Source organism: Tenrec ecaudatus, chromosome 6, assembly GCF_050624435.1.
Source record: "Tenrec ecaudatus isolate mTenEca1 chromosome 6, mTenEca1.hap1, whole genome shotgun sequence".
NCBI lineage: Eukaryota > Metazoa > Chordata > Mammalia > Afrosoricida > Tenrecidae > Tenrec > Tenrec ecaudatus.
In genome coordinates, this window is record NC_134535.1 from 174,101,862 (window position 1) to 174,114,742 (window position 12,881).

Consider the following 12,881-nt stretch of genomic DNA (forward strand, 5'->3'; position numbering starts at 1 on the left):
AGTGGAAGCTGGCTGGGGCTTGACCTTGGCCCTGCCACTGTGTCTGCCATAGCTGGGACCATTTGGAGCCCGTATGGGGGCTTGGTCTCAATACAGCCAGAGTTTGCTGCCGCCTGCCTCAGGTCAGGGACTGGACCCTCGCAGCTCTATGGGCAGGGATCGGGGTTCGGGTACACTGTTGCTTTTTTTCCCATCTCTTCTCTCTATTCCCCCACAGTCTTAAAGGGCTGCACAGGGGCTTTTTCTCAACACAGCCACAGTTTGCTGCCACCGACTCCAGGCAGGGACTAAACCCTTGCAGCTCCACAGGACTCAGTTACATTGTGGCTTTTGTTTCCCTCTCTTCTCTATATCCCCGCACAGTCCACACAGTCTTACTTTTTAATTTCATTTTTCTCCACTTTGTCTCTTTCCTGTTCTCTCACACTCCACTGCTGACCTCCAGACCACTTCCCTTAGCCTAGGGCATTTACACCTGTGCTACACCCAGCTAGGTGAACTCCACCCTGTGTAGCTAGTCCAAGGCTACAGAAAGCTCTACTGACCTCCACCAGGGGATAATCTGCCCAACTTATCAGGGTATTCCTGCCTGTGTGCCTAGGGGCATACGGAAGCTCAGCCAACACTCGTCAACATTCCAAGCTGCTACAGGAACCTCTGACCAACCTCCGCAACACCAAAGCAGGCAATCCACCAGCCTTCTGGGGCACTCCCCTGAGAGGGAAGCCACAGGAGGATAAAGTGATAGGTTAATTCCATAGTGAAATTAAGAGCTGGAGTTCAAAGAAGCATTCATACAAGTCTCCCAGAGAGAACCAGTGCTCTTTGACTGCCTAGAAAATGGCACCTGGCTCCTCCAAAACAACACAACACAACACAAATAGCCATCAGCCCCAACAACCTCAACTAAAAAACAGGAGCAACAAAAGGCAATGGAAGAAGACCCTAACATAACGACATGCATAGAAGAAGCAGACACTGAGGTGCCACAGAAAGAAAATTTCAGAATGCTGCTTGGAGTCATGCAGGTTATGAGGGAAACAATATAGAAAATGTATGAAATAGAGGACATAAAGGCCATACACCAAAGGGAAATACAGGAGCTTAGGGAGGAGATAACAACAACCAGTAGCAGAAACACGGACCTCAAGAATAAACTGGCGGAAGCAAAGAAACGCATCAGTGACTTTGGGGGCAGTCAAGCAGACTTTAACAAATGTGAACAAAAATCTAATAAAATCATCAGAAAAGCTGAAGAAAACCTAAGAGCTATGTCCGATGGTATGAATAGGAACAACTATAGAATTATTGGCTTACGGAGGAAGACACAACCAAGAAGTCATCTGCAACACTAGTGAGATAATTCTTGGAGGAAAACGTCCCCAGCTTAATGAATAGGAACCAGGTAACCACTCAGGAGACTGAAAGAACACCAGCTAGACTGAATTCCAAGAAGTCACCAGATCACAAAATAGTTAAACTATCAAACTTTGAGGATAAGGAGAAAATCATGAGAGCAGCTAGGGAAAAACATACATAAAGGTTCCCAAATAAGAATATGCTGAGACCTATCAGCAGAAACTATGAAGAAGAGGAGAGAGTGGAGTAACATATTCCAAAATTTTAAGGAAAATAATGCAAACCCAAGAATACTCTACCCAACCAAATTATCAATCCACATAGATGGAGAAGTAAGAGTCTTTCCAGACAAGGAAAAACTCAAAGAATACGTTAGAAGAAACCCAGCCTTACAAAAGATCCTTGCCAACCCAGTATGGGCAGAAGAACAACTCTCACCAAGCATAAATAATAAAGCGCCACATAGAACAACCTCATCCAGAGGGCAGCAAAGAGGAAACAGACCCCAAAATAGCATTGGCTTAAGGATGGAAAAAAGTCAGGAATGATACATGCACAACACACTAATGAAAAAGGAAAACACCCAACACAAAAGGTATAAGATGATGTCACAGAGTCTGCAGATGGAGATAATAACCATGAATATCAATGGCCTGAACTCAGGCATTAAAAGACTGACTAGCAGACTGACTTAGGAAACACAACCCATCAATCTGCTGCCTACAGGAGACACATCTCAAGACTGCAGACAAAAATAGGCTGAGAATCAAAGGCTGGAGAGAAGCATATCAAGCAAACAACAATTGAAAAAAAGCAGGGGTTACAATTGTAATCTCGGATTAAATTGACCTCAAAATGCAAACTGCAAAAAGAGATGAGGGACACTATATAAAGCTCAAGGGAATGGTAGACAAAGAATCACTAAGCATTTTAAACATATATTCCCTGAATGAGAGACCCGCTGAATACATCAACCAAATACTCAAAAGATTAAAAAAAAAGAAATCACAGCCTCAACAATAATAGTGGCTGATTTCAACACACCGTTCTCTAAGAAAGATCACAGAAAAAGAAACTCAACAAGGAGGCTAGAGATCTAAACACAACAATTAGACAATTTGACCTGATAGATACTTACAGAGCTTTTCATCCAAATTCCAAAAAATTCACAACGAGCACACGATGTACCAAAATTTATGGGACAAAGCAAAGGCAGCTATCAGAGTAAGTTTCATAGCAATACATGCACACCTTAGAAAGGAAGAGAGACTCATGATGGATATGCTGGCACAAAATTTACCAACTAGAGCAGAGTCAGCAAGATAATCCTAATAGCAAAAGAAAAGTTATAAAAATCAGGGCTGAGATTCAGGAGAGTGAAAATAAGAAAACTATGGGAAAAAATTAATGCTGCTTAAAGTTGGTTCTTTGAAAGGATAAACAGAATCGACAGACCACTAGCAAACCTAACCAAAGAAAGGAGGGAACCGATATCAATAGCAAGAATAAGGGATGAAAGGGGACATTACAACAGACCCTAATGAAATCAAAAGGATAAGTTAGTACTATGAAAGACTGTACTCCAATGAATTAAAAAATTTGGAAGACATGGACAAATTCTTGGAAAAACAATCCCCCCCCCCCCCCTAGTCTATCCTCGATGGACATCAAGGATCTCAACAGACCCATAGCAATAGAAAAAACAGACAAGGTTACCAAGGGATTACCAACAAAAAAATCCCCTGGACCATATGGCTTCACTGGAGAATTCTACCAAGCATTTAGGGAAGAACTGACACCAATCCTACACGAACTCTTCCAGAACATAGAAAAAGATGGCAAACTCCCGAACGCCTTCTATGAAGCTAGTATAACTCTGATACCAAAACCGGGAAAGGACCCCACAAGAATAGAGAACTATAGACCAATATCCCCAATGAACATTGATGCAAAAATCCTTAACAAAATACTAGTCAACAGAATACAAAAGTATATAAAACAAATAATTCACCATGACCAAGTAGGATTCATACCAGGGATGCAGGGATGGTTCAACATACGAAAGACCATTAGTATTATTCATCACATTGACATGAAAAACTATAAGAACCACATGATAATATCGATAGATGAAAAAAAAAACATTCAACAACATCCAACACCAATTCCTGTTTAAGATACTTGAGAAGATAGGAATAGAAGGAAAATTCCTCAAGACAATACAAGCTATATATGAAAAACCAACAGCCAACATGGTAGTCAAGGGAGAAAAGACTAACAATCCCACTGAAAAAGGGGACGAGACAAGCATGCCCCTTGTCCCCACTCTTGTTTAATATCGTGCTGGAGGTTTTAGCTAACAGCATAAGGCAAAGAAAAGACATCAAAGGTATTCTTCTAGGGAAGGAAGAGGTGAAACTATCGTTATTTGCAGATGATGTGATTTTATATATTGAAAATCCCTAAAGTTCTACAAGGGGAGTACTGGAAGCAATAGATGAGTTTGGCAGAGTGGCAGTATACAAGATCAACAAACAGAAGTCCACCGGACTGTTATACATATCGCATAAGACCACAGAAGAGATCAAAAAGGTCTTACCCTTCACAATAACCAAACACAAATTGAAATATCTAGGGATATACCTGACTAAAAGAACAAAAGATCTATATGGGGAAAACTACAGAACACTATTACAAGAAACCAAGAGCGACCTCAACAAATGGAAGGATATCCCATGCTCATGGATTGGAAGACTCAATATAGTCAAGATGTCAGTTCTGCCAAAGGCACTATATGAGTTTAATGCAATCCTGATACAATTACCCTCATCTTTCTTCAAAGAAATGGAAAAACTGATTGCTAACTTCATATGGAAAGGGAAGAAGCCCAGAATTAGCAGAGAACTCCTCAAGAAGGAGGATACAGTGGGAAGGTTTGCTTTTAAAAGAAAGAAAAACCTGTAAATAGATCAAGGTCTGATTTTTTATCTCTAAGCATGTCCTTCAGTCAGGTCCAATGAGATATCATGCTTTGGCCCCAGAGTCTGTCCTTTGTACTTCCTTGGGGGCTCCCTGCTCTGCTCTCACAGTTGTTCTGCCGCACGATTTTAGTGGTTTGCCTTGGTGTCACAGGGTCAGTCTGGGCCAGTCACAACACTGAGTCTCCAGTGGACAATTAATCTTTCATAAGGACCCCAAAAATATCAAATGGGAAGCAGATGTCCTCTTTAACAAGTGGTGCTGGAAAAAAAATGGATACCTGCAGAAAAATGAAGCAAGACCCTTATCTCACTCCATGCACAAGAATAAAAAAGGTGGATCACAGACCTTGAAGTTAAACCCCAAACTATTAAGGCCATCAATGAGGGAATTGGGACCAACTTGAGAACTTTGCACAGGGAATACGTAGGCTATCAGAAATAGGAAAGGCCACAAACACAGACAAGGCACAAATTGACAAATGGAATATACTGAAGATAAAACACCTGTGTACATGGAAAGAATTCATGAAGAGAGTAATAAGAGAGTCCATGGACTGGGAAAACATCTTTAGCAATGACACATCAGACAAAGGCCTTATTACTAAAATCTACAATACTCTGCTAGCTTCCAAAAAGAAAAAAGAAAAAAAGGAATTGCCCAATTGAGAGGTGGGTAAAGGACCTGAACAGAAGTTTCACAGAGGTAGAAATTCAAATGCCAACAAACATATGAGAAAAGGTTCCCAATCTTTAGCCATAAGAGAAATGCAATTTAAAACAATGAGGTATCACTTAACACCCTCAAAGGTAGCCCAATTCAAAATATCAAAAGCAACAAGTGTTGGAGGGGCTGTGGGGAGACAGGAATGCTCACCCACTGCTGGTGGATTTGTAAGTATGTACGATCACTATGGAAATCGATCTGGCGATACCTAAAACAGATGGAAACCGAGTTACCATACGACCCAGCAATCCCCCTGGGCATATACCCAGAAGAGGCAAGAAACAAACCAAGACCTAACATCTGTGCTCCAATGTGTATTGCGGCACAGTTCATAATTGCAAGGAGTTGAAAGCAACCCAAACTTCCATCAACTGATGACTGGATTAGCTGTGGTATATACATACAATGGAGTACTACATATCGCTAAAAAGCAGTGATGAACGCATGAAGCACATCACTGCATGGGAAGAACTGGAGGAAATCATGCTAAGCAAAGTAAGTCAAGCACAAAAGGACAAGTACAACATGAGTCCGTTGAGGTAAGCTTTAACAAAATGCAGAAGGAGCATAGGAAAAAGCTACTGTCTACAAACATTCCTGGGGTGAGGACCAGGTAATGTGGCAGGGCCAGCTCAAATACAAGGATATACATGGTAGACAACTAAAAAGGAGGTGGGGAAAGGAAAAAAATAATAAAAAAGAAATGGGTAGTGGGGTTACAGGGCACTAACCCACCCAAGAGGAGGGCACTGTTTATATCTCTACAGGGAAAGAGGGACCGGACTTTAACCCAGTGCTCCAAGATGTGAATGCAACATGCCGGCGTGGAGTAGGGAACCGGTGGACATGTCTGGGGGGCTGCCCCAACCCCAACTACTCTTCCCAGTCCTTCCCAGAAGAATTTATTTCAAAGGACGGCATTGAATCTGCAGCTCCGGGAGAGGGACATAGCTTATCGGAGGACACAGAAGCAGATGAAGGGGGAGGAGGAGAGAGTGGAGCACATCATGGCCTACCAGTCCTTGAAGACGATGTTCCCAATTAGAGCAGCCAGTCCACAGAGAGGACCACATGGCCAGCACCACTATGAGACATGACGCCCCTCATTGACCCATAGCTCTACATAGGACAACACCAGAGACACAGTGTGGGAATTGTACCTAATCTGATCCCGCCACACCAAGGCAAAACACTAAGAGGGTACAACAGAACAGCAAGGGAATGGAGCGGCGAGGTCTCCAGGGAATGCTGAAGGTGGGCTTTGAGGCCAGGCTGTGGTGCCCTAACAGACTACACTGGAAAACACTACTAAAGGCCAAAAACAATCCTTGAACTAACTACAAGATTTTCTTTCTTGTTGTGTTGTTGTACATTGTTGCTTGGTTTAACTGTCTTGTTTTGGGGCATGTTATTATCTCCGCAAGTCTGTCTAAATAAGATAGGCTGGATGAACAATCTGGAGGAGAAAACAACAGGACCAACAGTTGCGGGGGGACATGGAAGAAGGGGAGGTGGGGGGGGGGAAAGGAAGTGGTGTTAATAAACCCAGGCACAAGGGAAAAATAAGTGGTCCAAATCGGTGGTGAGGAGGGTGTGGGAGGCCTGGTAGGGCATGATTAAGGATAATGTAACCAAGAGGAATTGCTGAAACCCTGGTGGAGACTGAGCATGATAGTGGGACAGCAGGAAAGTCAAGGGAAATAGAGGAATGTGCTCGGAGGCAAAGGGCATTTATAGAGGTCTAGATAAAAACATATATATGCAAATATATGTAATATATTATGATGGGGAAATAGATCTATGTCCATATATTTATAGATTTAGTATTAAGGTAGCAGAAGGACATTGGGTCTCCAATCAAGTACCCTCTCAATGCAAGAATACTTTCTTCTATTAAATTGGCATTCCATGATGCTCACCTTCCCGACACAATCACAGAATACCAAGTAGGTGCATAAGCACATGTGGTGAAGAAAGCTGATGGTGCCTGGCTATCAAAAGATATAGCGTCTGGGGTCTTAAAGGCTTGAAGATAAACAAGCGGTCATTATTCAATTAAAATAACACGATCGTGATTTTGTCTGTACACAGTGCAAGCTATGTTGCTTTTCTTGGCGCTGGTGTTTTCTAGTTAATGATTGTGTCAAATTTTCTGGTGTTTGAGCTAAAATAGTGTGTAAATTAGCATTTCAGAAGCTACATCAGCAAGGTTTTTCAGAAGGAAATAGTAATTGGAGGAAAGGAAAAATTTAAAAGAGGCTCCCATGCAGTTACTGATATAGTATCTAATAGACTTACATCATCCATTTCATTTACTGTAAAGCTTTATGGAATGTAAGATGCCCTCTTTGTGTATTAATAAGACCTTAAAAAACATTTTATTAGGGACTCATACAACTCATCATAATCCACACATACATCAATTGTGTAAAGCACATCTGTACATTCTTTGCCCTCATCATTTTCAAAGCATTTGCTCTCCACTTAAACCTTTTGCATCAAGTCCTCCTTTTTTGCCCCTCCCTCCCTGGGCCCCCCCCTCCCTCATGAACCCTTGATAATTTATAAATTATTATTTTGTAATATCTTGCCATGTCCGGTGTCTCCCTTCATCCACTTTTCTGTTGTCCATCCCCCAGGGAGGAGGTCACATATAAATCCTGTAATCAGGTCCCTCTTTCCAACCCACTCACCCTCTACCCTCCCATTATCGCCCCTCACACCCCTGATCCTGAAGGTATCATCGGCCCTGGATTTTCTGTGCCTCCAGCTCCTATCTGCACCAGTGCACATCTTCTGCTCTATCCAGACTTGCAAGGTAGAATTCGGATCATGGTAGATGTGGGGGGAGGGAGGGAGGAAGCATTTAGGAACTGGAGGAAAGGTGTATTCTTCATCGGTGCTACATCGCACCCTGACTGACTCATCTCCTCCCCTAGACCCCTCTGCGAGGGGATCTCCAGTGGCTGACAAATGGGCTTTGGGTCTCCACTCTACACTTCCCACTTCATTCACTATGGTTAAGATTTTTTTGTTGTTTTTCTGATGATGCCTTATACCTGATTCCTTCGACACCTCGTGATCGCACAGGCTGGTGTACTTCTTCCATGTGGACTTTGTTGCTTCTGAGCTAGATGGCTGCTGCTTACCTTCAAGCCTTTAAGACCCCAGATGCTATTCTCTTTTGATAGCCGGGCACCATCAACTTTCTTCGCCACATTTGCTTATGTACCCGTTTGTCCTCAGCTATCATATCATGGAGGTGTGTACCCAATGATATGATTTTTTGTTCTTTGATGCCTGATAACTGATCCCTTCGGAACCACGTGATCACACAGGCTGGTGTGTTCTTCCATGTGGGCTTTGTTGCTTCTGAGCTAGATGGCCACTTGTTTATATTCAAACCCTTAAGACCCCAGACACTATATCTTTTGATAGCCGGGCACCATCAGTTTTCTTGACCACATTTGCCTGTTCACGTGGCACAAATTTCTAAAATTATAAGTAAAATTTTATGTATTATTTGGAAGCTCCATTGTGCCTAACGGCCTCAAAGTTCAGGTCAAGTGGAGAGAGTGACTAGAACCTTAAAGGAAGTATTAGCTAAATTATGCACAGAAACTGGCAAGAACTGGGTAAGACTTTTGTCTTTTCTTTAATGCATGTCCGTTGCACCCCTTACCTTGAAAATATTGCACTTTATGAAATTATGTATGGTTGACCCCCTCCTTTCCTACCTAGGGTTGGAATGGAGCAGTTGGCTCACCTCACTAATATTGAACTTTTAAAGTCTACACAGGTGTGCCGGAAGTCTGCAACACTAACAGCACCTTGTTGTGTTGCCTCCACCATTCAGACACCGCAGGAGATCTCGGATCAGAGCAGTCGCATGGATCAGGATCCTTCCATGACCTAACCCCAGGCAACTGGGCCTGGCTCAAGCGGCACAAGACCCTGCATTCTAGACAAGGTGGACTGGGCCATACCAGGTAATTCTTTCCACTCCCACTACGGTAAAGGTTGCAGGCAAGTTGCCATGGATCCACTACACCCAAGTGAAGAAAACCATAGTGGGGCATGTTCCCAAGAAATGGACCATACAGAAAACAGACAACCCACTCACGGTAAAGCTGTGAAAGCTCCCCTAATTGAACTAATCATGCTGTGTAGTGTCGGGGTCGACACCAACCCCATCGACCGCAACCGTATAGTTGGACCCTGACAGACTTTACTACTGGCACTGTCGTAAACACCAGCGCTCCCACTGTGCTTGCCCCCACCTTTGAATTTTATTTATGCACCCTGTTTAAATAAAAAATAGCAATTGACCCCATTTCACATTATGGCTATGGGGGGGTTGTCCTTTAAAAGAGGTTATGGGTGTGGGGGCACAGGGATAGAATGGTCGCTGTAAACAACAGATATATATGCGTGCCCATCCAACGGTGGCCCTTCATGCCAGCCTAACACCGAGTTTTATTGTGCCAAGTGGGGATGTAAAACTATGGTGGCTGGGAGCTGGGAGCCTAACCATAAAGATACTTATTCCCGTTTTTGGAGAAAAGGACATTATTACCGGTCTGTTTGCCATGTAGGGGCTTGCAACCCCATGAAGTGGCGAGTTAAAAACCACCAATCACCAGAATAGGTAACTGGAAAAACCTGGGGAGTTAGATTATGTGTCAGTGAACCAGATCAAAAGCGGCTTGCTCCTACAAAACCTACCCAGCCTATTGGACCCAACAAGGTTCTAAATCCTCCTCCTGTAAAACCCAGGTCCACACCGCTGCCTCATGTTACCAGGACTTATACCTCCGAAGTAACCTCTACGCATAGCCCAGATCCTGAGGCTTTGGCTAAAGTAACAACAACAACAACACCCCACCCACCACCACCACCACCACCACCACCACCCCACCCCATCCCCCATGCTAGCAGAAGTAAAACCCCTAGAAACCTTTTTTGCTTTTATAAATGCAACTAACCCAAACTTCACCGGTGATTGTTGGCTTTGTCTTAACCCAGCACTACCCTACTTTGTAGGAATTGGATGTAACGATACCTCCTCAGTAGCCAACATCACACTGTCCGATTATAATAATAACAGCAGTGTGTGCAGGTGGAAGGAAGCTAGGAAAGGTCTACCCTAACCCTGGAAGACTAACAAGGGAAATGACAGTTACCAAACCAGCTGGACACCCCAACAGTACAGTCAGTATTGTGCCAGTGTTTCTGTTATACCCAGCTCCAAGGAACCCTTTCTGTTAGTAGCCCCACCAGGAATGTGGTTTGCTTGTTCTACTGGAATCACTCCCTGCTTGCTCTCTACAACCTTACTCGCCTCTAACCACACTGGACTTTGTATATTCATATTTTACCCCAAGTGTTTCTGTAGTCCAGGGAAGTCGGTGGCAGCATTTTAACACTTATTCCAGAGTCAAACGAGCCCCCATATTGGTTCCTCTACTTGTGGGACAAGGTGTAGCAGGGTCAGCATCAGTAGGAACGGCAGCCTTAATACAAGGAAATGAAAATTATAAAATTTTAAGTCAGCAAATTGATAATGATTTACTGGATTTAGAGAAGTCTGTCAGTTATGTAGAAAAATCCCTTAATTCCCTTGCTGAAGTAGTATTACAAAACTTTTTGGACCTTTTATTTCTTAAGCAAGGCGGCCTTTGCATGGCTCTGGGTGAAATTTGCTGTTTTTATGCCAACCACTCAGGAATAATCAAAAATAGCTTAGCTTTAGTCAGAAAAAGATTAAGTGAGCGAGAAGAAAACAGAAAAAGGCAAGAAAGTTGGTTCCAGCAAATGTTTAGCTCGTCTCCATGACTCACCACCATAATCTCCAGCCTGGCAGGCCCTCTGCTTTTGCTTTTAACAGGACTAACTTGTGGCCCACTAATCATCAATAAATTAGTGCAGTTTGTACCAGACCAAGCACAATCTGTCAAGTTGTTGGTACTAAGTAAATCGTATGAGCGACTAGCCCAGAGTAAGCCTCCGCCACAGTCCTATGAACGCTTGCACCTGGAAGATTCACAGGTGTAACAACCACAGGGAGGAATATGATAGTTAGCCTGAGTGGAACCATCTTGTAGCAGTCTCCATTTTGTATCAAGCTGTGGAAATTCCCCCGAGGTTAAGGCCAAGCAAACATTAGCCAGAAACTAGCAGCTGAAAGATAAGGCCACACATCTATCTTGAAGAAAAAAAAAGGTTTTAAAATGTCAAGGCCAACTGCAAAGTCTGTTTCTGTTCTTGCTTGCTTGCTTGCACAGGTGAAGAGCCCCCATTGGTTAGCCCCCCTATAAAAACCCAAGTCTGTGAGCGATCGGGACCAGCCATCCTCCCTCTCTTTGGGACGACTGATCCCTGCGCAGGTTCTTTTTTCTCTTTTCTGTCTCCCTTAAATAAACTGTTTTGCTACTTACCAGAGACCGAGTTGTTCTTGTCTGGTTCATGTACAAGATCACACAGTGGATTTATGGAAAAGCACCGAAGCCTATGCATTGTAGAGCTCTGCTCTTGAACAGAAAGCCATCAATAAAGGTAAAGGCCAGCAAAGGTCAACTGTTCTGCAACTACCTCCAGGAGCACAAAATAGGACCACGACGAGGAAGATGTGGCGTGCCTCCCCTGGCTGCGTGGCAAGCCTCCGTCTGGAAGAGCACCACGAGCCAACCTGCCTCCTACCTTGAAAGGCTCCGGCTCCTCCTCTGGGGTCCACGAGCTCTCGAGCAGGTTCCCCGGGTCGAACGTGGTATCTTCTGCTCAGTCAGGGCCTCAAACGACTCCTCCAAGACTGCTGTCCTTAATGGCGGCTTCTTCTTCACTTCGGTGAACATCCTACTGCGCCACCATTCTGAAACCTGTGCGTTTCGCAGAGGATGCTGGGAGATCTGTTCCCACGCGCCCGAGCGTTGTGGGAGGTGTAGTTTTTTCTTCTCTGCGAAAGTGATGATGGAGGCAGTCTGGTCCTTCAGCTTTCCTGGACGTTTTGGTCGAGCTCCATTTGTTTCTTCAAGCCAGATACAGCACAAATAATTACCAAACCATAAAAGCCACGGATAAGAAATACAGAGTATGAAACTAAGTGTTTTAATTTTCCTGTGGGCATAAAGGAGTGTTTTATAGGTGAGATATTAGTTCAAGCCCTTGAGTGCTTAGAAGCTCACAGCAGTGGAGAGGGATGCGTTTTAAGCTGAGCTGTAGGGTTGGATGAATGCATGCCAGGGCTCCTTGAGATCTGTAATTTGTGTGGAAATTGGGGGAACATGTTATACCTTTAAAAATCAACCTCAGTATAGCCTTGTAGGACATCCCAAGAATTTTATTTGGGGAACCACTGACTCTGACTGAGAAAGCCATCCCTCTTTGGCTTCCATCATCCATGCCTTTCCCTAAAACTAACCAATCAACCAATGCCAATCATTGCCCTGGCAATGATTCTCATAACCTCCAAATTGCTAGATCCTGTGGAATATTTTTTTAGAGGTCCCTATCATGGTTCCATCACAGGAGTCCTGACTTAGTGGTTATATGTCGGTCTGCTAACTGCAAAATCAGCAGTTCAGAATCACTGGCCGCTCAGCAGAAGAGGAGACTTTTTACTTTTTACAGTCACAGAGTTGAAAACTCACAGGGGCAAGTTCCAGCCTGTTCTATAGGGTTGCTTTGAGTCAGCATCCACTAGGGAGCAACTTTGTTTTCTTAAGAGGACCAAAACATTCAGAGCTGGGCTACTATTTGAAGGTTAGTGTTTTGAACCCACCATGAGGCACCTAGAAAGCAAGCCCGAGATCTGCTTCATA